This window comes from Pseudophryne corroboree, chromosome 6, assembly GCF_028390025.1.
Source record: "Pseudophryne corroboree isolate aPseCor3 chromosome 6, aPseCor3.hap2, whole genome shotgun sequence".
Classification (NCBI taxonomy): Eukaryota; Metazoa; Chordata; class Amphibia; order Anura; family Myobatrachidae; genus Pseudophryne; species Pseudophryne corroboree.
Window position 1 is genome coordinate 270,427,257 of NC_086449.1, and position 26,491 is coordinate 270,453,747.

The 26,491-nt window shown below is 47.5% G+C and overlaps 1 protein-coding gene across 10 annotated transcripts in view; it reads left to right on the forward strand.

Moving 5' to 3' along the window:
- The window catches only part of FAM227B (family with sequence similarity 227 member B), a 1,159,103-nt gene that overhangs the window by 142,446 nt on the left and 990,166 nt on the right, over window positions 1–26,491 (forward strand). The window lies entirely within an intron of this gene.

Genomic DNA, 26,491 nt, shown 5'->3' on the forward strand with positions numbered 1-26,491 from the left:
TTTTCTGCGGCCCCCTGCAGAAAGTCCGAGCGTATGCGCAGTACGGGCTCTGCGCATGTACCCGTGGGCCCACCGCAAAAATCCAGGTTGGATCGCGATTTGCGATCCATCCTGAATTAGCCCCATAATCCATAGCACCATTCAGCACAAAGTGGACCCACTGCAGCCAGCACACCGCATGTGCTGAACTGGGAAAAGAGGCTGTTGCCGGTCCCTACTGCCTAAAGTGATATTAGGCTAAACATTGATGTGTCATTTAACTCACGCCATTCCTCGCAGAGAATTTGACAGTTTCCAAAACCAGGGCCGATACTATGATTTTACACTTGGTGCAAGGCAGTAATTTTCGCCCTATCCACCTGCTGCAAAAACGGGGTGTGGTGTCTCAAGGAAAGGGCATAGCCACACAATAGTATCCCCAATGCAAATTACACCATACAGTAACAAAATTTCATGGACATTACACCGTACGTAATGCCCCTGATTCACATTACACCTCATACAGATGTAGCCATGCTCATCATTGCTGCTGCTGTGCCATACAGGCATCTTAGTTGCACCATACAAATAGCGCAGGTAGACGAAGTAAGGCGTGACAAGGCACAAGAGGATCCACAGCATGCAATACACAGCTTCCCCACTGGGTGGCAATTGTTCCACTAATTAAAACTACAGTACAGTGCTGAATAGCAGCAGATGGATATACTGTAGCACTACAGAATACTGTACAATATAGAAAGCGCTGACAAGCGAGCCAGTGCACAGTAAATAGTTATTTCTCTGACGTCCTAGTGGATGCTGGGTACTCCGTAAGGACCATGGGGTATAGACGGGCTCCGCAGGAGACTGGGCACTCTTAAAAGAAAGATTAGGTACTATATCTGGTGTGCACTGGCTCCTCCCTCTATGCCCCTCCTCAAGACCTCAGTTAGTATCTGTGCCCGGCCAGAGCTGGATGCACCCTAGGGGCTCTCCTGAGCTTCCTAGAAAAGAAAGTATTTGTTAGGTTTTTTATTTTCAGTGAGATCTGCTGGCAACAGACTCACTGCTACGTGGGACTGAGGGGAGAGAAGCGAACCTACCTGCTTGCAGCTAGCTTGGGCTTCTAAGGCTACTGGACACCATTAGCTCCAGAGGGATCGAACACAGGCCCAGTCCTCGGTCGTCCGGTCCCGGAGCCGCGCCGCCGTCCCCCTTGCAGAGCCAGAAGAACGAAGAGAAGTTGAAAATCGGCGGCTGAAGACTCCGGTCTTCATTAAGGTAGCGCACAGCACTGCAGCTGTGCGCCATTGCTCCCTTAGCACACCACACACTCCGGTCACTGATGGGTGCAGGGCGCTGGGGGGGGGCACCCTGGGCAGCAATTAGATTACCTTACTTGGCGAAAAGCACATAATACAGTCTGATAAACTGTATATGTGCATTAACCCCTGCCATTAAAGTACATAAAAGGACAGAAGCCCGCCGCTGAGGGGGCCGGGCCTTCTTCCTCAGCACACCGGCGCCATTTTCTCTTCACAGCTCAGCTGGAAGGAAGCTCCCCAGGCTCTCCCCTGCAGTATCCTGGTACACAAAGGGTAAAAAAGAGAGGGGGGGCACATAAATTTAGGCGCAAAACTGTGTATATAAGCTGCTATAGGGGAAAAATCACTCGGTATAGTGTACATCCCTGTATTATATAGCGCTGTGGTGTGTGCTGGCATACTCTCTCTCTGTCTATCCAAAGGGCCTGGTGGGGGAACTGTCTTCAAATAGAGCATCCCCTGTGTGTGTGGTGTGTCGGTACGCGTGTGTCGACATGTCTGAGGTAAAAGGCTCCTCTAAGGAGGTGATAGAGCGGATATGTGTGTGGGAGGGTGTCTCCGTCGACAACGCCGACACCTGTTTGGATATGTGTAAGTGCTGAGGTAAAATTATTGCACAAAAGGTTAGGGAACAGAAAGGAAATCTACCCTGGTCTGTCCCTATGTCACAGAGTCCTTCAGAGTCTCTCTATGTTCACTATCCAAAATAACAAAGTATCGACACGGAGTTTAACTCCACTGTCGACTACGATAATGCAAAGTTACAGCCAAGAGGGCTAAAAGATATTCAATATATGATTATTGGAATAAAAGATGATTTGCATATCACTGATGACTCATCTGTCCCTGACACGAGAGTACACGTTAAGGGGAAGAATGCTGAGGTAAATTTCCCTCCTCTCATGAGGAAAAAGAGCGGGAATCTCCAGACAAGAGACGGCAGCTTCCCACAAGAGAATTCTCAGGCTGTATCCTTTCCCCACTAGGGCCAGGATGTGTTGAGAATCTTCCCCTTGGGTGTCCTGTTTGCACTAGCTATTCTCAGGGATCCTGCAGATAGTGTGCACATTCTAGTATACTACCCAGACCGGCGATTGTGTCGGCATGGGTTTATAGCGCTGTGGCAGCGTGGACAGGTACCTTATCAGCAGAGATTGAGACCCTAGTATGCATATAAATATTTTAAGATGCTGTCTTAAGTGATAGATATATAATTATAAAGCATGCCCAAAGGGACATGAGTATACTGGGTCCTAGAGACAAAAGCTATGTCGATTTCTGCTAGACGTGTCCTGTAGAATATACATTGGACAGATGATGCCGACTTAAGAGGCATATGGAAGGCTGAGGATTGTGTGGAGAAAGGTTCTCGGGCCTGGTCTCCACAGCTATAGCTGGTAATTCTGATATTTTGCCTTATATTCCTGCACAGCCTAGGAAAGCACGACATTATTAAATGCAGCTTTTCGAATAAAGAAACAAGAAAGTCTGAGGTGCGTCCTTTCTTGTCAGAGCCGGGGGCAGAGGAAAGAAGCTGTACAACACAGCTAGTCCCCAGGAACAGAAGTCCTCCCCGGCCTCTACAAAAATCCACCGCATGTCGCTGGGGCTCCACAGGCGGAGCTAGGCCCGGTGGGGACACGCCTTCGTAAGTTCAGCCACAAGTGGGTTCACTCCCTGTTAGATCCCTGGGCAATAGAAATTGTATCGCAGGGATACAGGCTGGACTGTGAGAAGATGCCCCCTCACCAAGGACCCGGCGGGCTTCCCCCCAAGAGAGGGAGCCAGTGTTAACTGCAATTTGTAAATTGTATCTTCAACAGGTGGTGGTCAAGGGTCCCCTCCTTCAACAAGAGGGTGTTATTATTCGACCATGTTATAATCCCGAAACCAGACGGTTCGGTTAGACCCATATTGTATTAAAATCCCTGAACATATACCTGAAAAGGTTCAGGTTCAAAATGGAATCGCTAAGAGCGGTCATTGCAAGCCTGAAATGAATCGGGACATAAGGGATGCATACCTTCGTGTCCCCATTTATCCACCTCATCAGGCGTACCTCAGAATTGCGGTACGGGATTGTAATTACCAATTTCACCAAGGTAATGGCGGATATGATGGTGCTCCTGCGGAAGCAAGGTGTCACTATTATCACATGCTTGGATGATCTCCTCATAAAAGCGAGTTTAAGAGAGCAGTTGCTGGACAGCGTATCACCTTCTCTGGAAGTGAAACGGCAACATGACTGGATTCTATATATTCCGAAGTCGCAGTTGGTTCCTACAGCTCATCTGCCTCGCCTAGGCATGATCCTAGAGACAGACCAGAAGAGGGTTTATCTCCCGATAGAGAGAGCTCAGGAGCTCATGACACTGGTCAGGAATCCATTGAAAACCAAAACAGGTGTCAGTGCATCACTGCACTCGAGTCCTGGGAAGGATGATGGCATCATACGAGGCCATCCCCTTCGGCTGGTTCCATGCAAGGACAATGGAACTTACTGGACAAGTGGTCCGGATCACATCTTCAGATGCATCGGTTAATCACCCTATCCCCCAGGGCCAGGGTGTCTCTCCTGTGGTGGCTGCGGAGTGCTCACCTTCTCGAGGGCCGCAGATTCGGCATTCAGGACTGGGTCCTGGTGACCACGGATGCAAGCCTCCGAGGGTGGGGGGCAGTTACACAGGGAAGAAAATTCCAAGGTTTGTGGTCAAGCCAACAGACTTGCCTTCACATCAATATCCTGGAACTAAGGGCCATATACAACGCCCTAAGTCAAGCGGAGTTCCTGCTTCGCGACCAACCGGTTCTGATCCAGTCAGACCGCAGGGGCTCATGTAAACCGCCAGGGCGGCACAAGGAGCAGGGTGGCGAGAGTAGAAGCCACTAGAATTCTTCGCTGGGCGGAGAATCAAGTAAGCGCACTGTCAGCAGTGTTCATTCCGGGAGTGGACACGACCTCCACCCGGGAAAGTGGTGACTTCATCAGGAAGTCTTCACGCAGTTTTGCAAATTGATGGAAACTGCCTCAGGTGGACTACATGGCGTCCCACCTCAATAAAAAAATAAAAAAAAGGTTTTACGCTGGGTCAAGGGACTCTCAGGCGATAGCTGTGGTCGCACTAGTAACACCGTGGGTGTTCCAGTCGGTCTATATATTCCCTCCTCTTCCTCTCAGACCCAAGGGCTGAGAATTGTAATAAACGGAGGAGTGTGAACAATATTCTTTGCTCCGGATTGGCCAAGAAGGACTCGGTACCCGGAACTGCAAGAAATGCTCTCAGAGGACCCATGGCCTCTGCCTCTCAGTCAGGACATGTTGCAACAGGGACCCTGTCGGATCCAAGACTTACCGCGGCTGCGTTGGATGGCATGGCGGTTGAACGCCGGATCCTAGCGGAAAAGGGCATTCCGGATACAGTTATTCCTACGCTGATAAATGCTAGGAAAGACATGACGGCAAGACTTTTTCACTGTATATGGCGAAAATAGGTTGCTTGGTGTGTGGCCGGGAAGGCCCTACAGAGGAATTCCAGGGGGGTCGATTCCTGCACTTCCTACAGTCAGGAGTGACTATGGGCCTAAAATTAGGATCCATAAAGGCCAAGATTTTGGCCCTATCCCTTTTTCTCTCAAAAAGAACTGGCTTCACTGCCTGAAGTTCGGACGTTGTTACAGGGGTGCTGCATATTCAGCCCCTTTTGTGCCTCCAGTGGCACCTTGGGATCTTAACGTGTGTTGGATTCCTAAAATCCCACTGGTTTGAGCCACTTAAGACCGTGGAGCTAAAATATCTCACGTGGAAAGTGGTCATGCTTTTGGCCTTAGCTTGGACTAGGCGTGTGTCATGTAAAAGCCCATATCTGATCTTCCATATGGAAAGGGCAGAATGGAGGACTCGTCCCCAATTTCTCCCTAAGGTGGTATCATCGTTTCATTTGAACCAACCTATTGTGGTGCCTGCGGCTACTAGGGACTTGGAGGATTCCAAGTTGCTGAACGTAGTCCGGGCCCTGAAACTTTGTTTCCAGGACGGCTAGAGTCAGAAAAACTGACTCGCTATTTATCCTGCATGCACCCAACAAGCTGGGTGCTCCTGCTTCAAAGCAGACTATTGCTCGCTGGATCTGTAGCACGATTCAGCTTGCACATTCTGCGGCTGGACTGCCGCATCCTAAATTAGTAAAAGCCTATTCCACGAGGAAGGTGGGCTCTTCTTGGGCGGCTGCCCGAGGGGTCTCGGGTTTACAACTTTGCCGAGTTGCTACTTGGTCGGGTTCAAACACTTTTGCAAAATTCTACAAGTTTGATACCCTGGCTGAGGAGGACCTTGAGTTTGCTCATTCGGTGCTGCAGAGTCATCCGCACTCTCCCGCCCGTTTGGGAGCTTTGGTATAATCCCCATGGTCCTTACGGAGTACCCAGCATCCACTAGGACGTCAGAGAAAATAAGAATTTACTCACCGGTAATTCTATTTCTCGTAGTCCGTAGTGGATGCTGGGAGGCCGTCCCAAGTGCGGACTCTCTGCAATACATGTATATAGTTATTGCTTAACTAAAGGGTTATTGTATGAGCCATCTGTTGAGAGAGGCTCAGTTATTGTTCATACTGTTAACTGGGTATAGTTATCACGAGTTGTACGGTGTGATTGGTGTGGCTGGTATGAGTCTTACCCTGGATTCCAAATCCTTTCCTAGTAATGTCAGCTCTTCCGGGCACAGTTTCCCTAACTGAGGTCTGGAGGAGGGGCATAGAGGGAGGAGCCAGTGCACACCAGATATAGTACCTAATCTTTCTTTTAAGAGTGCCCAGTCTCCTGCGGAGCCCGTCTATACCCCATGGTCCTTACGGAGTACCCAGCATCCACTACGGACTACGAGAAATAGAATTACCGGTGAGTAAATTCTTATTTTTTTTACTACACTAATACTGCAAGGCGGATTTCGAAATCACTGGAACGGCAGGCACCCAGTGACAACATGCCTTACAACTGAAAGCTCCTCTGGTGCACTGTATAAAATGATCCCTACATTAAGTAAAGCATGACCGGTGTAATGGTTAGCATTACTGCTTCACAACACTGAGATCATGGATTCTATTCCCACCATGGCACTAAATGTGTGGAGTTTGTATATTCTCCCCGTGCTTTTGTGGGTTTTCTCTGGGTACTTCGGTTTCCTCCCACAATTCAAAAATATACTGGTAACTTAATTTGCTCCCAACAAAATTAACCCTAGCATGAATGTCTGCACATGTGGTAGGGAAAATTGATTGTAAGCTCCACTAGGGCATGTGAATTGCCAAATATTCTCTGTTAAGCGATGTGGAATATGTGTGAGCTATATAAATAACTGGTAATTAATAATAATAATAATAATAATAATAATAATAAAAATAATAATAATAAATTATAAGTAGAAATGTGAACACAGAAAAAGATTTATAACAATATCTTATTTTCTGTGCTGGGAATGAGTAGGCTGCAACCCAATGGTGATCCCCTGCTAGTAGGGATCAAACAATAGACACAACAAACAAAGTACAGTACCTTAAGTGTGCCAATATTTATAAAAAGATATTTCTTAGATACCCTTAAAATATCAATAATAAATTCCTTAAAAATGTTTGATGGCGTGGCTTGGCTAGGAAAGGGAGAAGTCGTGCTGGACCAGAGCTCCTGCAAATACCATTTCATAACTGGGTGAGCATTGTCGCGGAGCCGGGTGGCAGAGAGATCTGTCACTGCGGGTTGCGGTCTAACGGATGGGCAAAACCAGGCTTTGGATTTTAACTGGGATCCAGGGAGTGAGCTCCAGAATTTCCCCTGAATGTCGGCTACCTTGCTACCTTGCTTATCTAGCACCGCCCGGACTATAGATTGAGCTCTGCTGGGTGCCGATAGACCCACTATCTCCCCCTACCTGACGGCTCGAGACACGGAAGCACGGTTGACGGAAGCACCAGTATCACTCACCAGATGCTGACTTCGGGACTCCGGTGACTGTTGCCAAGCGCACGGAGCTGTGCCTGGAGAGACCTCGCAGCCACCGGCGCGACAGAGGCATGTAGAGGAGGCAGAGCCGGCCCTAGCCAATTTGATGCCCTAGGCAAAATTTTGTCTGGTGCCCCCTAGCACCGCCAAATTCTGCATCTGACGCAGCAACACTAAGGCAGTGGGGCCCACCGGGGGGGTACACTGTGGGCCAGATCAACCCTACATAATGGCACACAGTGATGCCCATAATACACATAATTCCACACAGTGATGCACCTGACACATATGCCCCACATTAGTAATGCTAGTAGCTTTTTTGATAAAGCTTACTTTTGCTTGCTGGCGTGCTTGCAGTCAGTGTGTGTGACTATGCAGCTCCCAGGATCCGTGACTGCGTTTTGTGAGATAGGGAATGGCAGGATGGGTGGGTGGGGGCGTGCTTGCGCTCGCACCTGTTAAAGGGGCACCCGTACAAGGGATCTGACCTCACAGGGTATACCATCCTGGCAGGGGAATTTTACGGCATGGACTGACTAGGAAATAAAGTGTGGGGAGAACACTGCCCATGTTATGTCCCTGCAGACACCTGGGGTTTGCACAGAGCCGGCCCATACCAATATGATGCCCTAGGCAAGATTTTGGCTGGTGCCCCCTAGCACCACCGCTAGTTCTGCAGGAGATGCCTGGCATGAGTCAGCTGGCAGCTCTGTTAACGTTGGGCGCCTTTTTTTAATGAAAATGCATCTTATTTGCATTACTATGTGGCTAGGATGCACAAGCAGCTTCTGCTGATTAAAATGATATGCAGCATGCCTATATTCTGTGTGCAACTGCGGCTGTATCTGCGTACAAAATGCTACATTACAGTAATTTCCAGGAATACACTGTAACGTAGCATTTCGTATGCAGATACAGCCGCAGTCACACACAGAATATAAGCATGCCGCATATCATTTTAATCAGCAGAAGCTGCTGGTGCCCCTAAGCATACCAAATGTCCTAGGCATTTGCCTAGTTTGCCTATGCCTAAGGCCGGCTCTGGGTTTGCACAAGGATAAGGGACACAGGATAGCAGGGTCCCCCTCCCCCATGTGCAAAAGCAGTATAGGTGATGTCAGATTTATGTGAAGCAGTCTTCCAAATACACATGTGGTATCATAAGGAGCCATCCAGTAATAATCTTATATAGTCAGTGAAAATGTCACAGGTCCAGGAATTGCAGTTACTGGGCTTCTGCTGTCTGTCTGAGGTCTCACAAGTCAGGGGCATTCAAGCATGTCGGAGGGAGTTTAAATAACTTTAAGGGAGAGTGTGCATTTTTATTTGACAAATGTAAACAGCAGTGTATACCAGTACTGATTGAATACATTTGGAAAGTAACAGTTAGTTTGCAGACTGTCCCTCCCAACATGAGATACTGCAGGGACATGCTTGGATGCCCCTAGACATGCTTGGATGCCCTAGGCAAATGCCTAGCCTGCCTATAGCTAAGGCCGGCTCTGAGAGGAGGGCACTTAGGGCGGTTGCTGTGTGACTCAGGAAGAGGCGGGTAGCACACCGTCACCCGCTAGTGCTGTAAATACCCTCGCTAGAGCCGTGTTACTTGCAATGGAGCAGCACTGGCAGCAAGGCTGTGTAGTTTACCCTGTACTGGCATAAGGGGCTGACGAACAGTGAGCAGATGTCATTTTATGCAGGTATAGGTGGTATGGCAGCCATTTCCCCCATGGACGGAGCTGCAGTATAAAAGATTATATAGACATAGAGTTACCTGGTGATCATCTTGTCTATTATTTCTCTTAAGTCCTAGAGGATACTGGGGTCCATTTAGTACCATGGGGTATAGATGGGTCCACTAGGAGCCATGTGCACTTTAAGAATTTCATAGTGTTGGCAGGCTCCTCCCTCTATGCCCCTCCTACCAGACTCAGTTTATAAAATGTGCCCGGAGGAGCCGGCCTCGATGAAGGAAGCTCCTGAAGAGTTTTCTGCATTTATTTTATATGTTTGTTATTTTCAGGCAGGGCTGGATGGCACCAGCCTGCTTGCTTCATGGGACTTAGAGGGGGGGGACGGCCCAACCTCTTGAAGGGTTAATGGTCCCATTCGCAAGCCCATCACGGCGAGCGTACATTCCCGCAGCACACCGCCACCCCTAACAGAGCCAGAAGAATGAAGATTGGTGAGTACTGAGCCGGTGTCCCGGCTAGTGGGGCGCCAGCCATTATGGCGGCACGAGGGTATGGAGATGCAGGGCTTGTAAACGGGCGGAATGTGTCTCCGGACACAGTACACAACTGCGTCCCCGTACACTGTACACAGTACCCATACTGGCACAACAGCCTTAAAACGGTTTTCTCCAGTTTAAGCACCAGATTCCTCAGCCAGTATAAAAAAAGGGGAAAGACTGCGCACCATTGAAGGGGAGGGGCTTCACTATGAGGGGATCCTTCAGCTCACCAGCGCCATTTTCCCTATGCAGTGGACACAGACGCTGACAGGACAGGGACGCGCAGCTCCTCCAGTGTCACTCCAAATTACCTCAGCGGTACCAGGGGGTCATAGCAGGGGGGGAGCTATTACTAGTGTACTAAGTCTCCTATCAGGGTACTTAGTCTGTGACCCGGCTAAGCTTGGCATTAGCGATAAGGGCACGGTAGGGGCTGGCTCCAAACATCTCTGTGTCTCCCTGAAGGGCTCTTTGTGGGTTAATTGTGCTTAACCTTTCCTCTGTGTGTGTGTGTGTGTGTGTGCTGACACATTACGTTATGTCAGGCAAAGAGTGTGTGTTTTGTACCGCAGAGTGTTCCTCTTCACCAGGGGGCTCACTACTGGGTACTCAGGGTTCACAGACTAGCGGGGCTGAACCAGAATGGGTTAATTCTCTAAAGGGAATGATCTCAACTCTTTCTACAAAATTGTCCTACAATGAGAAAGAGACACAATACTTAAAACAGACTGTGGATGAGTTTATGAACAGATACTCGATCCCCAAGACAGCGTCTCAATCCCCTCCCATTTGTCTGCAAAAGCACTCTCTGGCTCATATCCTGCAGTCTGACTCTGATGCTGACAGGTCAGACATGGAGGAGGGGCAGGTGGACTCAGGGGGTGGGGGGGGGGGGGATGCAGCTCTGTCACAGGGAATAGAGGCTCTTATAGAGGCTATCAGAGATGTTCTGCATATTCCTGATAAGGTGTCAGGGGAGTGTGAGGAATCTTATTTTAATGTAATAAAGAAGTCCTCAATAACTTTTCCTGTGTCAAAGGAATTGAATACCCTGTTTGAAGAACTTTAGGTTAATCCTGATAAGAAGTTTCAGATCCCTAAAAGGTTGCTCTCATCTTTTCCTTTTCCTCTGGAGGATAGGAAAAAATGGGAAAAGCCACCAATAGTGGGCGCATCAGTCTCTAGGCTGTCACGTAAAATCGTATTGCCTGTTCCTGATGCTGCCTCCCTGAAAGACACGGCTGATCGTAAAATTGAGACTACACTCAAATCATTGTACACAGCTGCTGGGGTGGCCCAAAGACCCACTATTGCATGCGTGTGGATCACTAAAGCCATTGCAAAATGGTCAGGTAACCTAATTGATGGGTTAGATTCCTTATCTAGGGGGGATGTTGTCTTACTCCTGCAGAATATACAGGACTCTGCAAACTCTATGGTGGAAGCCATAAAGGAAATAGGCATGCTTAATGCACGCACCACCGCTATGGCAGTGTTGGCCATAGCAGAGGCTTGTGGCTACGCCAATGGACTGCTGATGCGGATTCCAGGAAAGGCGTGGAAGGCTTACCATTCACACGAGAGGCTTTGTTCGGAGATGAATTAGACAAATGGATCTCCACAGCTACTGCGGGTAAGTCTACGTATCTTCCTTCCGCAGCCCCCCCAACCAAGAAGACTTATTCAGCTTCTAAGTTACAGTCCTTTCAGACGGCCAAGTTCAAGGGCAAAAATCTAGAGGTGCTTCTACGTCCTCCAGTGGCGCAAGAGGTAAACCACGCAAACCAGCAACAACAGGTGCTCAGGAACAGAGCTCAGGCTCTGCTTCCTCAAAGACTTCAGCATGACGGTGGACCGCAGTGCCTGGAGGGCTGTCAGGTGGGAGCTCGCCTACAATTCTTCAGTCAAACCTGGTCAAATTCGTGCCAGGATCCCTGGGTCATAAATCTTACTTCCCAGGGCTACAGACTGGAGTTCCAAGAGCTTCCACCTCACAGATTCTTCAAATCAGGCTTGCCAGTTTCAGAAAAGGCAAATATAACTTTACAACATGCCATCCAAAAACTGGTACAGACTCACGTCATTGTTCCAGTTCCACCTCATCAGCTAAACAAGAAGTACTATTCCAACTTGTTTGTAGTACCGAAACCGGACAGTTCGGTAAGACCAATTTTGAACCTCAAGTCGTTGAACCCGTACTTACGAGTGTTCAAATTCAAGATGGAGTCTCTGAGAGCGGTGATCTTATGTCTGGAGGAGGGGGATTTCCTAGTGTCTCTGGATATCAAGGATGCATACCTTCACATTCCGATTTGGCCGCCTCATCAGGCTTACCTACGGTTTGCACTGCAGGACTGTCACTACCAGTTCCAGGCCCTGCCATTTGGTCTTTCCACGGCACCGAGGGTGTTCACCAAGGTGATGGCAGAGATGATGTTTCTACTCCGCAAACAGGGAGTGAACATAATTCCATACCTGGACGATCTCCTGATAAAAGCACCATCCAGGGAATGGTTGCTGGACAGTATTGCTCTCTCAACCAAACTTCTCAAGGATCATGGGTGGATTCTGAACCTTCCGAAATCTCACCTAGAGCCAACACAGAGGCTACCATTCCTGGGGATGATACTGGATACGGCAGAGCCGGCCTTAGGCATAGGCAAATTAGGCAAATGCCTAGGGCATTTGGTATGCTTAGGGGCACAAGCAGCTTCTGCTGATTAAAATGATATGCGGCAAGCCTATATTCTGTGTGTGACTGCGGCTGTATCTGCATACGAAATGCTACGTTGCAGTGTATTCCTGGAAATCACTGTAATGTAGCATTTCGTATGCAGATACAGCCGCAGTCGCACACAGAATATAGGCATGCTGCATATCATTTTAATCAGCAGAAGCTGCTTGTGCACCCTAGCCACATAGTAATTCCAAATAAGATGCATTTTCATAAACAAAAGACGCCTGACGTTAGCAGAGCTGCCAGCTGACTCATGCCAGGCATCTCCTGCAGAACTAGTGGCGGTGCCAGGGGGCACCAGCCAAAATCTTGCCTAGGGCATCATATTGGTTAGGGCCGGCTCTGGGATACGGAGTCGCAGAAGATGTTTCTTCCGTCGGAAAAGGCATTAGTGATCCAGTCGATGGTTTGGGATGTCCTGAAGCCAACCCGGATATCGGTGCATCTGTGCATTTGCCTTCTGGAAAAGATGGTGGCCTCTTACGAGGCTCTTCAATACGGAAGGTTTCATGCAAAACCCTTCCAGCTCGATCTGTTGGAAAAATGGTCCGGATCGCATCTTCACATACACCAGACGATCCGTCTGTCACCAAAAGCCATTATCTCCCTTCTGTGGTGGCTACAGACTTCTCACCTCGTTGAGAGTTGGAGGTTCAGAATTGGGTTCTGTTAACCACAGACGCAAGCCTCAGAGGTTGGGGAGCAGTTACTGAGGGGGTGCAGTTTCAAGGTAGATGGTCCAGTCTGGAAGTCGTCCTTCCAATCAATATTCCGGAACTCAGGGCCATATACAATGCCCTTCTGCAGGTCTCACATCTTCTTCAAGATCAGGCCATTCAGTCGGACAATGTCACGGCAGTAACAAACATAACGTACATAAACCGACAGGGCAGAACGAAAAGCAGAGCAGCAATGTCAGAGGTCAAGAATAACAATTTAGCTCTGGGCAGAGAGAAACGCTGTGGCGTTGTCAACGGTCTTCATTCCGGGAGTAGACAACTGGGAAGCAGACTTATTCAGCATACACGACCTGCACCCAGGGGAGTGGGGCCTTCACCCGGAAGTGTTCAGGTGCTTGACAAGTCGATGGGGATATCCACAGATCGACGTGATGGCCTCTTGTCTCAACAAGAAGCTCAAGTGGTATTGTTCCAGGTCGAGAGACCCACAGGCGGTGGCGGTAGACGCCCTGACGACTCCATGGGTTTATCAGATGGTGTACGTGTTTCCTCCACTTTCTCTGATCCTAAGAATTCTAAAGAGAATAAAAAGGGAAAAAGTTCAAGCAATACTAATTGCTCTGGACTGGCCAAGAAGGGCCTGGTGTGCGGGCCTCCTGGAGATGATCCTCAAAGATCTGTGGCCTCTTCCTCTTTGCGAGGATCTTCTGGAACAGGGCCCGATCATCTATCAGGACTTACTTCGGCTACGTTTGATGGTATGGAAGTTGAATGGCTGATTCTAGCCAGGAGAGGGATCCCTAACAAGGTTATACCAACTATGAGCCAAGCCAGGAAGGGGGTAACGTCTAAGCATTACCATCGTATTTGGAAGAAATACGTATCTTGGTGTAAGAGCAGAAAATTTTCTGCGGTGGAATTCCATCTAGGACATTTCCTGCTTTTTCTACAAGCAGGAGTAGATATGGGCCTACGTCTGGGCTCCATGAAAGTTCAGATTTTGGCGTTGTCCTTTTTCTTTCAGAAACAATTGGCTTCTCTCCATGAGGTCCAGACGTTCTTGAAAGGTGTTCTGCACATCCAACCTCCCTTTGTGCCTCCCACGGCACCTTGGTATCTCAATGTGGTGCTGCATTTCCTCCAATCGGACTGGTTTGAGCCGTTACAGGAGGTGGATGTAAAATATCTTACGTTGAAGACCGTCACACTGTTGGCCTTGGCTTAAACAAGATGTGCGTCGGAGCTGGGGACTTTGTCTCACAAAAGTCCCTGTTTAATTTTCCATGAGGACAGAGCTAAACTCAGAACTCGTCAGCAATTTCTTCCTAAGGTGGTGTCTGCGTTTCACATCAATCAACCTATTGTGGTTCCGGTTGTCACCGACACCTCTGCTACTTCAAAGTCTTTGGATGTCGTGAGGGCTTTGAAGGTGTATGTGAAAAGAACAGCTCATCACAGGAAGACGGACTTGCTATTTCTTCTTTATGATCCCAATAAGATTGGGTATCCTGCTTCAAATCAGACAATTGCACGCTGAATCAGACTTACTATCCAGCATGCTTATTTCACGGCAAGTTTGCCATGTCCAAAATCTGTACAGACCCACTCTACTAGGTCGGTGGGTTCTTCCTGGGCGGCTGCCCGGGGTGTCTTGGCTTTGCAGCTCTGCCGAGCAGCTACTTGGTCAGGTTCGAACACGTTTGCAAAGTTCTACAAGTTCGATACTTTGGCCTCTGAGGACCTTCAGTTTGGTCAATCAGTTCTGCAGGAACCTCAGCACTCTCCCACCCAGTTTGGGAGCTTTGGTACATCCCCATGGTACTAAATGGACCCCAGTATCCTCTAGGACGTAAGAGAAAATAGGATTTTAATTACCTACTGGTAAATCCTTTTCTCGTAGTCCGTAGAGGATACAGGGCGCACGCCCAGTGCTTTGTTCTGCCTGCACTGTTACTTGGTTAAGTAATGTTAGTTCAGCCGTTGCTGTTCCTGTCAGCCTGCTGACACCCTCTTCAGTTATTTAGCTGGCCAGCGCTGTGTCTCTCAGGGCCCCTCTCTGCACCCATGATTATATAGCAAATTACTTTTTTGCCCCCCCCCTCCGGAGTATTGACTTATACTTTCTGTGACTTTGCTATTTGGACTGCTCTGCTAACCAGGATTACTGCCCCCCTGCTCACATACAGGCCATGAATACATTAAAGGGATCCTCTACCCCTTCTTTAGCATGTATTTCTGTGCCACTGATACCCTCTTCATTATGTTTAGCTCTGTGGCCACCCTAATGCTCTCTGAATTCGGATAGAGTGGTCTCCCCTGGATGTTTTTCTTTTTCATCCTCCCAACTCCATATCTCCCTGAGCTTCCTGTTTCCCCTGACGGTTTATATATAATAGTGAAATATCTTATACTGGTTTGGCCCACATGCAGAGGTCTTCGACCAAGGCTTCTAAGCAATAGGGTGCTGATATCTCTCAACAATTCACCAGGGGCACCAAAAACACCCAACATAGGGGTCACCCTTCCTCACGTTTCTATGGATAACTCCGCTAAATTGCTTTCTGCTCTATCCACTAAAGATGACATCTTAGCTATTCGTTCTCTTATCACAGACTTTAAGGAATCTCTAGAGTTCAAATTGGATAAAGTAGTGGCCTCCATTAAGACGGACATTTCCTATCTCGCCACTAGAGCCACCAAACTGGAAGCCCGTCAGGATAATTTCCAGAAAGTTTTAACTGACACGGGTCGTGACCTAGACCAGATTGTCTCAGAACTATCTGAACTTCGCACTAAAAATGAGGATCTTGAAAACCATGAGTGCAGGTATAACCTACGCATCTGCAACATTCCTGAATCCTAAAAATATATATATGGGTAGGAGCGCTGTGAAAAAGGAAAGGTTATGATAACATAAAAAAATGTAAAAAAAAAATTAACAATTAAAACATAAAATGAATACCATAAAATGATTAAGTCCTTGGGCACTTAATCATCATTAAGTGCCCAAGCACGAAACGCGTTGGACCCGTGACCGGAAGTGACGTGTTGCCGCGACCGGAAGTTACCCGCTGCCGCGATCGTGAATACAAACACGGAGAGCAGAAGCAATTTACATTGTGGAGACCAGCCAAGGGAGTGAAACGGATCACACCAGCAAGGTATAGGTAGGGACAGCTCAGCCAATACTACCTGCTGTTTAAAGAAACCCTCAGGCATAAAAAATTGGAATCCCAATGTCTTGCATTTCAAATCAATTCCGGACACTTATATAAAATTTTCAAAAAAAGAGCTGTAAACACAGTGGTATTCATTTTATGTTTTATTTTTTAATTTTTTTTAAATAAAATTTTGAATTTTTTTTATGTTATCATAACCTTTCCTTTTTCACAGCGCTCCTAACCATATATATATTTTTATTATTCAGGCCTATTCTTCTTAGTGGTTGGAGCAGCTTACAATAACAGGCGCAATTGGGAATTTCTTTATTTGAACATTCCTGAATCCGTCAGCCCGGACGACCTGGAACCATACCTCCATACTCTATTCTCATTTCTGATACCTGAACTGGGAGACTTACAGCTTCTGTTGGAAAGGGCTCACCGTGCCCTTCATCCTAAGCCTAGGGATGGTGACCCTCCCCAAGATGTGGTCCTATGTTTTCTCAAATTCAACGATAAAGAGAGGATCCTAAACTCTTCTCGCGGTAAACCTCATGTTCTCTTCAATTCAACTAAACTCCAGTTTTTCCAAGATCTGGCCCCTCTAACCATTGCTAAACGGAGGGAACTCCGTGATCTAACCAAGGCCCTACGAGATAGAAACATTCTATACCGTTGGTGATTCCCCTTCAAGCTGATCGTAGACCTCCAGGGAAAAACGGTTATCATCAGGGATCTCCGTGCAAGCAAGACTTGCTGTAGCACATAGAAGAATCTGGTACCTCCCCCTGGTGATGTCCACTCAGTTTAAATGCTGAATTCTATGTTGGGTAGGATGCCTTCTTGCCACCTCTCCCCCCTTTTTCTCTCTCTCTTTTGATCTTTCAATTTCTGTGAATACTTTTCTGCTCACCTAAATACCTGTTTTCTGTATGTGATATCTGCCTTATATTGTATATGTGAGAATTTCTGCTTTGTACCCATTTTACCCCCCCCCCCCCTTTTCGTCTTCTTCTCCGTTATGTACCCCCACTGGACTCACATCATGGTCACCCTTTACAGTGATATGTACTTCCTAGGTTTATCTCTTCCTGGTTGCCCATATGTTGGTTTACGCTAGTAACCCCTACTAATGAACATTTATTGTTGCCTAGTTTTGTACCGGCTCTGCCCTGATGTTGCATCTTCACTCAAGACCTCTCTTTTACTTTACATGTTTACACAAGGTCATGTGGCCCCTGGGGCAGACCCTCTGTGCTTATTGACCTTATTGACCTTATTTCTCCTGATGTTTTTACCTTTATGCTCTGAATGACTCATAGATTCCTAAGGGGTGATAATTTTATATATTTTTTTTTTTCTTGTTCTCTCTCCCTCCTCCTCACTCACCCAGGGGAAACCATCCCCTCTCTCTTGAATTCTGTTCACCTGTGCCCACTTTATTTAGCATAACATTTCTCCTCCTGCTATATTGTTGTTCTAATTCTTACTCCCTCTCCCATGTGATGTCTTTCACGATCATGCACCAACCCCTACTTTTACCCTTATTTCCTTGTGGCGACTCAGACCTAAGTTCCCTCGCAGATATGGACCTCTAAGTCCTAATTATCGAGTACCTTCCCCTTTTTGTGTTGAGTAACTTATTCTTTTTTTTTTTTACAGTTCTTTTTCTTAACAAAGGTTGAGTACTCTGTCACTTTTCCCTGTTTTTTAACTCTCTTTACTGAGCGAGCCAATCTTCGTACCTCATTTCCTCTTTCTATTCTCCCTCTTCACTCCTCTCTCTTTCAGCATCATGCCACTTACTATTGCCTCTATGAATGTCCGGGGCCTTAACTCGCCCCAGAAACGCTCTCACCTGTTTCGTACGATCCACATCTTACGTGCAGACATAGTCCTGCTTCAGGAAACACATTTTATGAACACAGGGCACCCCACTCTGTCTTCCAAACTCCTCTCCACTCTGTTGTACTTCTCTAGCAATTCCAAGCACAGTGGAGTCACTATCTTGCTAAGCAACAGACTCCCCTTCATTCAAACCTTGGTTCATATTGACGCAGATGGGAGGTATATCATTTTAGTTGTGATTGTGTCGAGACCCCATCGGGTCCACATCTGGAAGGCCCGACCTGTCCACGAGGAGTTGAAACACTTCTGGGCGGAGGCTCCACTCTCCAGCGTGTACGTCCTGACGACTGAGAAAGTCCGCTTCCCAGTTTAGGACCCCCGGAATGAACACTGCCGATATGGCTGGCAGATGGCGTTCTGCCCACTGAAGAATCTGTGATACTTCCCTCATTGTCATGCGGCTTCGAGTGCCGCCTTGATGATTGATGTACGCCGCCGTGGTGGCGTTGTCCGACTGTACTTAAACAGGTCTCTTCTGTATTACATAAAATTGAAAACTAGATATTGTAATCTTATCAATTTTCATATACGAATTTTGTTTTGTATCACATAACCATAATCAAAAATTCAGTACTGGAATCAGACCCTGGAATTAACGATAGAAAATTACCAACTATGGTTATGTGATACAAAACAAAATTCGTTACTAGGAGTGGCAACATATGTACTTTATTTGGGTTGGAGACCAAGGACTGTCCCAATAGCTATTTATAGGTACCATCTAGCGCTTTGAGTGTTCCCATCAATGTGAATCCGTGATATATATGAAAATTGATAAGATTACAATATCTAGTTTTCAATTTTATGTGAACCCATGATGAATGCAAAAGTTATGAAAGATTATAATATTTAACTTTTTATGTGTAATAAATTTTATATAACGTAAAAAATATTATAATTATCTATCTTTGTTTATATAATTAATTTATAGACATAGCAGGTGTTTAGCACTCTTTTTATTATTTATTTGTGATTGTTGTATGATATACTTCTAGCCGTAAGTGGGAGCAGCTTGTTTTTTAATAAGTGGCAATCGATAAAAATTAGCTACTTTTCCTTAATTGTGATTAGGGCATATTTAATTGAACTAGTATATTGGTGCGCCCGAGATATTGTCTGCACACAGATGCCTAGGGAGTGACATTTAGTTGACCTCCCGATACGTCAGTGTGCATACAAGGATTTTTTACTCTTCTGTATTAAATGCTGGGCCAAGTTCAGAGCATTGAACACCGCCCGCAGTTCCAGAATGTTTATCTTGGGCAGAGACTCCTCCTTGGTCCACCGACCCTGTAGGGAGTGTTGCTCCAACACTGTGCCCCAACCTCTCAGACTGGCATCCGTTGACAGATGGACCCAGTTGGAGATCCACAAGGGACGACCCCTGCTCAATCATTGGTCCTGAAGCCACCAGCTCAGTGACAGATGGACCTCCGGAGACAAGAAGATCATTTGAGACCTAATCCGGTGAGGCAGGCCATCCCACTTGGCAAGAATCAGCTTCTGCAGAGGGCGGGAATATAATTAAGCGTACTCCACCATGTCGAAAGCAGACACCATGAGACCTAGCACTTGCATTGCCGAATGTATCGACACTTGCGAACGTTATAGGAAGCATCGAATCCTGTCCTGAAGCTTCAGGACTTTCTCCTGAGACAAGAACGCCCCCAGGTGCACCATGCACTGAGCAGGGACCAGGAAAGATTTCTTCCAGTTGATGAGCCATCCTTGGGCTTGCAGAAACTGGAGAGTCAGATCCAGATGGCGTAGGAGAATTTCTGGGGAATTTGCCAGGATCAACAAGTCGTCCAGGTACAGTAGGATCCGGACCCCTTAATGGTGAAGTACAGCCGTCATTACCGCCATGACCTTGGTGAAAACTCGCGGAGCCGTGGTCAAACAAAAAGGTAACGCCCGAAATTGGTAATGGAGGTTGCCAACCGCAAACCTCAGGTATTTATGACACAACACTGCAATGGGAATATGCAGGTAAGCATCCTGTATGTCCAGGGAGACCATATAATCCCCAGGTTCCAAAGCCACAACAATAGAGCAAAGAGTTTCCATGCAAAACTTGGAGACCCTCACAAATCTGTTCAAGGACTTGAGGTTGAGAATGGGCCGGGAGGACTCATTCGGTTTCGGGACTAGGAACAGCGGTGAATAGTACCCCTTGCCTCTCTGAGCCAGAGGCACCTGTACTACCACTCCTGTATCCAGGAGGGACTGTACCACCGAATGAAGAGTTTTTGCCTTCACCTGATCCGAAGGGACATCTGTCAGGCAAAATCGATGACGGGGACGATTCTTGAAGGATACGGCGTAACCTCGAATGACGACTTCCCGTACCCAGGCATCGGAAGTGGTCTTCAACCATTCCTGGGTATACCCTAGAAGTCGGCCGCACACCCTGGGATTCCCCAGAGGGAGGCCTGCCCTGTCATGCGGCAGGCTTGTCCGTTTTGGAAGCAGGCTAACGGGCGGCCCAGGCCGGTTTGGGTTTGGGCTTATTGGGTTTGGAAATGCGAACCTGTTTCGGGTACGCCTGACCTTTTGCTTTCCCTGAAGGACGAAAAGAGCGAAAAGGAGTACTCTTGGCCTTTGGCAACGAAGGAGTAGTACTAGGTAGACATGCTGTTTTTGCAGAAGCTAAGTCAGCCACTATCTTGTTGAGGTATTCTCCGAGAAGAATGTCTCCCTTTAAAGGGAGTACCTCAAGGGTTTTCTTAGAGTCCATGTCCACAGACCAGGACCGTAACCAGAGAATCCGGCGAGCCAAAATGGACGTAGTAGAAGTCTTGGCCGCCAGAATACCGGCATCAGAATCCGCCTCCTTAATGTAATGAGACGCTGTGACAATATATGACAAGCATTGTCTAGCATGATCAGAAGCGTTGGAAGGCAACTCCGCCTCCAGCTCCTGAGCCCACGCTTCCACAGCTTCTGCAGCCCATGTCGCTGCAATGGTGGGCCTGTGCACAGCACCGGTTAGGGTGTAAATTGCCTTTAAACAACCCTCCACACGCTTATCCGTCGGCTCTCTCAGGGACGTGACGGTAGTTACAGGCAGAACTGAGGATACCACCAGCCGCGTCACCTGCGAATCCACTGGCGGGGGTGTTTCCCAATTTTTACTTAGCTCCGCAGCGTGGGGGTAGCGAGACAGCATCTTCTTGTGAGGCGTGAATTTCTTTCCTGGATTTCCCCAGGACTCCTGACATATGTCAATTAAATGGTCAGAGTGAGGTAAAACTTGTTTAACCATTTTCTGATGTTCAAACCTGTCCGGTTTCTTAGGGACAGCATCAGGCTCCGAGTCATCATCAACTTGAAGAATGAGCCTGATAGCCTCCAACAAGTCAGGAACATCCACCGGTGAAAAAGCTTCCCCATCAGAAGCATCAGGATCAGAATCTGTGGGTCAGTATAAACGCCATCCTCCTCAAATGAGGTGTCTGGGACATTGGTGGATTGTGAGGAAGTAATTGCCTGCTTAGAGGACCCCTTGGTCTTAGGCGGGCGAGGGTTAGACTTCTGAGTAGTCAGTGATTGGACAGTTGATCTGCCCACGGCGAGTTAACCGCGGGGACCATAAGCGGTTGTACCGGCACAGGAGACGTTAGTCTAGTTACCAGCGTATTCAATAGCATGGAGAAGGTAGCCCAAGGTGGGTCATTTTTAACCCCCGTTGCTACAGTCCCACTGGGGGGTAAGGAACCCCCAGAACCTGAACCCTCAGCTGCTAGCTATACACTTAATAGATATAACAATGCACAGTAAAGACTGGATGTATATCACAGGGTACTTGTACTAAATAATCCTGACTAAATGTACTTTTTCTTAACTAACACTGTCAGCAGACATGTAGAATACTTAAGTGTCCTGTAAAATGCACAGCGCTGACAGGCCGGCGGCTTTACAGAGGAGGATTTGCCCAAACAGTCCCAGGATCAGCTCAGCTTGTCCTAATGGCACCCAAACGCTGACAGGGAGTGAGGGAGAGAGAGAGATGCAGCTTCAGGGCGGGAACATTTACTCTAAATGGCGCCCTGGGGCTGGGGGAGGGGCTACAGGTCAAAGCCTTATCCCCCTGCTGGACTTCACCACCGGGTACTGGGGGCTTAAATAAACAGTTTTATGAGAGAAAACCAACCTGTGCCCATGCCCTGGTCTAGTGGGGTCCCTGTACTGCCACAGTGTCCACGCCAGCGATTGTGGCCCGCCTCCCACCGGCCGCGCAGGATCGCGATTTACAGCGGTTCCCGCCGGGGGGACCAACTTACCTCTTCCCTGAGTGCGGCCACGCGATCCAGGAGAACAGCGGTCATCTGTGTGACTAATTGGAAGAAAACCTGAGCCTCCGCTGTAGGTACCCGGCAACCAGGGCGCGGAAGTGTACAGCGCCGCTGGGGGAGGTGATGGAGCTGCAGCAGGAGATTTCTGACTGACATCTTACACAGTCAGTGTCTCTGCTGCAGCCCTTTAAGTTTTCATTTTTCTTTAAAAGCTTCTTCTCAGGGCTGCTGGAATTTACAATCCACCCAATTTACAATCTGCTGCGGTCTAGCCCAGGGCTATACTCTTCCCTGGTATTCAACAAACTCCGCACAAACAAAAATAAGCAGCGCTGATAAGAAATTTAGAATGATTTTTACTCTTAATAAGACATATTTATAAAAACAATCATACAATACATAAATAAACACCGGCCGGCATTATAGGACACTTAACATGTACAATTAAAATTACCGAAATCTGTGCATAAATGAACAGTAAGCACTATTTTAGGAGGAGCATAATTTCTCTTCACCTCTCAATAGCTGTGTATAGGGTCCACAAACTGGACTAATTCCTCCAATGTTGTCCAATCTAGGACTAGTCAGGATAGTTCTTATTAGGTGGGGTTAAACATACTGGATGTTCACAAACATGCACTTCTTTGCAGCAGTTTTTAGTCCTAGCCAGGACGATTAACAGTTAAACAGGTCTTAGGTTGCAACCCACTCACTTTACTACTGGAGAGGTCCTGATGTCTCTGCTTTCCCTTGTGGGTTCACGTTTTTTGGGGACACCTGGAGAAACAGCCGTTCAGGGATAATGTTCTCCTCACAGTGAGTGAAACAATGTCGGCTGGTGCAATGGGGGCTTCTGACGCATTTTTCTGCCTCCTTTAGGGGTCAGAGGCTTCCTCAGAGGTCAAACTTGCGGCGGAGGTGCTCTGGTTCCTAGGCACACCACCGCAGCCGCTCTCCTGGTTTGCGTGGCTGCTACTAAGGGAGGAGGTAAGAGGGTCCCCTAGACGGGACCCGCCATTAAATCGCGTTCCAGTATCGGTTTAAGGAGACAAACCGCGAAGCTGGCATGGACACTGTGACAGAGCAGGGACCCCACTATATTCACCAGGGCATGGAAGCACAGGTCGGATAGTAAAATATCCACTTTAACAAGGCTCCATAGTACCCGGTGGTGAGGACCAGCATAGGGGAAAAGGCGCTTGACCTGTAGCCCTTTCCCCAGCTCCGGGCGCCATCTACTGCTGGTGTTCCCACCCTGGAGCTGCCGCACACTCTCCCTCACTCCCTGACTGAGACACTGGGCGCCATTTTCTAAAATAGATGCGACTGGTCTCCGGGACTGCAGGGCAAGGTCTCCTTTGTAAACCCGCCTGTACATCAGCGCCGTGGTTTTACAAACACTTAAGTATTCTACATGTCGATAATAAGACAGCGTTAGTTAAGAACAAGTGTACCTGTGCCAGAATATATTGTACGAGTATTCTGATATATACATCCGGTATCATACCGCACATTGTTCTATATATATATATATATATATATATATATATATATATATAATAAAAAACAATGTGCTCGGCACTCAAACAAAATGATAAATGTCAGCTCACCGGGTGCCCTCCACAGCGTATGCAGCAATGTAGAAGTGTACAGTCAGGCGGCACTCACGGATTTCAGACAAACGAGTAAGGAAGCAACCCTTCACGAGCCAGGGTTGCTTCCTTACTCGTTTGTCTGAAATCCGTGAGTGCCGCCTGACTGTACACTTCTATATATATATATATATATGTATGTTCATATAATAATCCAATGCAATTTTATTGTCATGAAAATAATTATCTGCATTGCAAACGTGACTGTGTGTGCCTGTATCTGCTATGTGATTTCAATGCAGTGTATTCCAGATACAGTATATCTATAACTGTATACTGGGGGGACTACAGATGGAGCCGCGATCATCTTGGCTTCTATGCTGCGCCTAGGCACACCATGGTTTATTTGCATAAACCTTTCATCTATTGTTCTCAGCTGCAATACAATACAGAGAGAACAATACAGCAGGGGATTAAATCATTACAGCAGGAGATTAAGTCCGACTGCCCTGGCTCAATTAATCCTATTAAAGGCTAAAATAAAGATGGCTCTGTCTGTAGGTACGTCTGGGTCCGTATATAGTGCGTCACAGTATTTACCTATTACTTGTATTCTGCTGTGTACTCAGTGACATAATACCGGATTTATTTGCCGGTGTTGTGTACTGGTACTCGGTCACATGCTAACAGATTTATTCGTAGGTATTGTACTCTGTCTGGCTTCATCGTACTAAACCGCTCTCTGTTGCATTTGTGTATAATGTTTAACATGTAGGGCAGGAAATCCGGGGACGCTCCTGCATCTTGCAGAGCATGCGCAACAGATTTACCTGAGGGGGAAGTTTTGTGTGATGGTCTGTGTGCTATGTCTCATACATCTCCTAGTCAGTCCGCAGCTCCTGTAATCAATCAGGAGCCAACCTGAGCTGCGTTCTCAAACCTACTGGGTTCTCTAGTTGAACGCTTTATGCCCCCTATGGGGCCACCTGTAACATTACAGTCTCTGATGTCCCCATAGTTACTCCGCTTTGGGCGGGAAACTTTTGCCTCACGGATTGTAGCATGACTCATTCCCTGGTCAGGCAAAACCCTATTCCAGGTCACTCTTGTGTCTCTGGGTCATCTGAGTGTGCTGCTTCTTCCTCCCTATCCAATAATCTCTCTGAAATTTTATCTGAAGAGAGGGGGATCATGCTCAGTCCCTATATTAGGTGTTTCTGACAAGGATTTTCCATTGCTAAATGTTACCACTGCCTTTGTGGCTACTGGGTAAAAAATCCTACAATTCACTGATGATAAGAGGATTCCCCTACTGTGGTTAAGCAAACCATGTTCACACATCAGGGGGTAATTAAAACTCTGTTACCACAATCTAACCATTCAGTGTACATCAGACAAGATTCCTGGTCTAATCCAGGGAAGACATGCCCCCTGTCTACAACGGGCATTAGCTCAATATCCTCCCCCTACAGAGTTATATAAAGAGTAGGTAATTCACTGCTAGTGAACTCATGTGTCACCCATCGGGTGTCGTCCACTCTGCCTCTCACCACTGTCCCCTCACTGTAGGAACCGACAGGTAAGCGTGTGTAGGGATGCCTGAAGTCTATTACTCCCTTACAGGGGTTGTACGTAGACCACGATTGCGTCCACTTGGGGCTGCAAAATAGATTGATGACTGGATCAGGCATTAGAGGAAGAGCTGCCCGAGGATATATCTGACAATGCCAGACATTCCCTGTCTCACAATACCACCGCCACCTTTTTCTTCACCAGGAGGCGTCCCCTGAGGCGGGTGTGTTGGCTGCCAAGGCGTCTAATACGTCTGTCCTGGCTCGCCATATTCTGTGGTGAGGTCGTGGATGGTGGACCTGGACTCCAAAAGTCCTTGGAGGTAATCCCCTTTTACTAGGGACATCTTATTTTGGGGAATACCTAATTAAAAATTGGGTCTGAATTGGCGGCTACTATGACTGCCTTTCTCCCAAATGCTACTCCTTCTGCACAGAAAGCAAAAGGTACCAGTTTTTCTCTGCTTTCGGCCTTAAGGGAAAGCGAAGGTCAGGTATACCCGAGATTGTCTCGTGCTCCCAACAACCACTAAGCCCAAGGCCTAACGTTCCTGGGCTGCTCGTCAGCCTGCTTCTCATGACAAGCCTGCTGCATGATGGGACAGTCCTCCCCCTGGGGGATCCCAGGGTGGGGGGCTGATTTCTACGATTCATCCAGGTCTGGTTAATGACCACTTCAGACTCATGGGTGCGAGAAGTTGTTTCTCACGGGTACGCAGTTTCTTCCCAGAGACGTCACCCTCGCCAGTTCTGCACATCGGTTATCTCTTCGGATCCGTTAAAGGTGCAAACTCTACTGATGGTTGTGCATTCATGGATACAGGAGTGGTAGTGCCGATACCTCTGTCCCAGAGAGGCAGAGGATACTACTTGACCCTGTTTCTAGTCCCGAAACTTGATGTTTTTTTCTGGCTTATTCTCAACCTCAAATCACTGAACAAGTTTGTGAGAGTGTTCAAGTTCCGTATGGTAACAGTGCGCTCAATTGTACTGGCCATGGACCTGGAGACTATGGT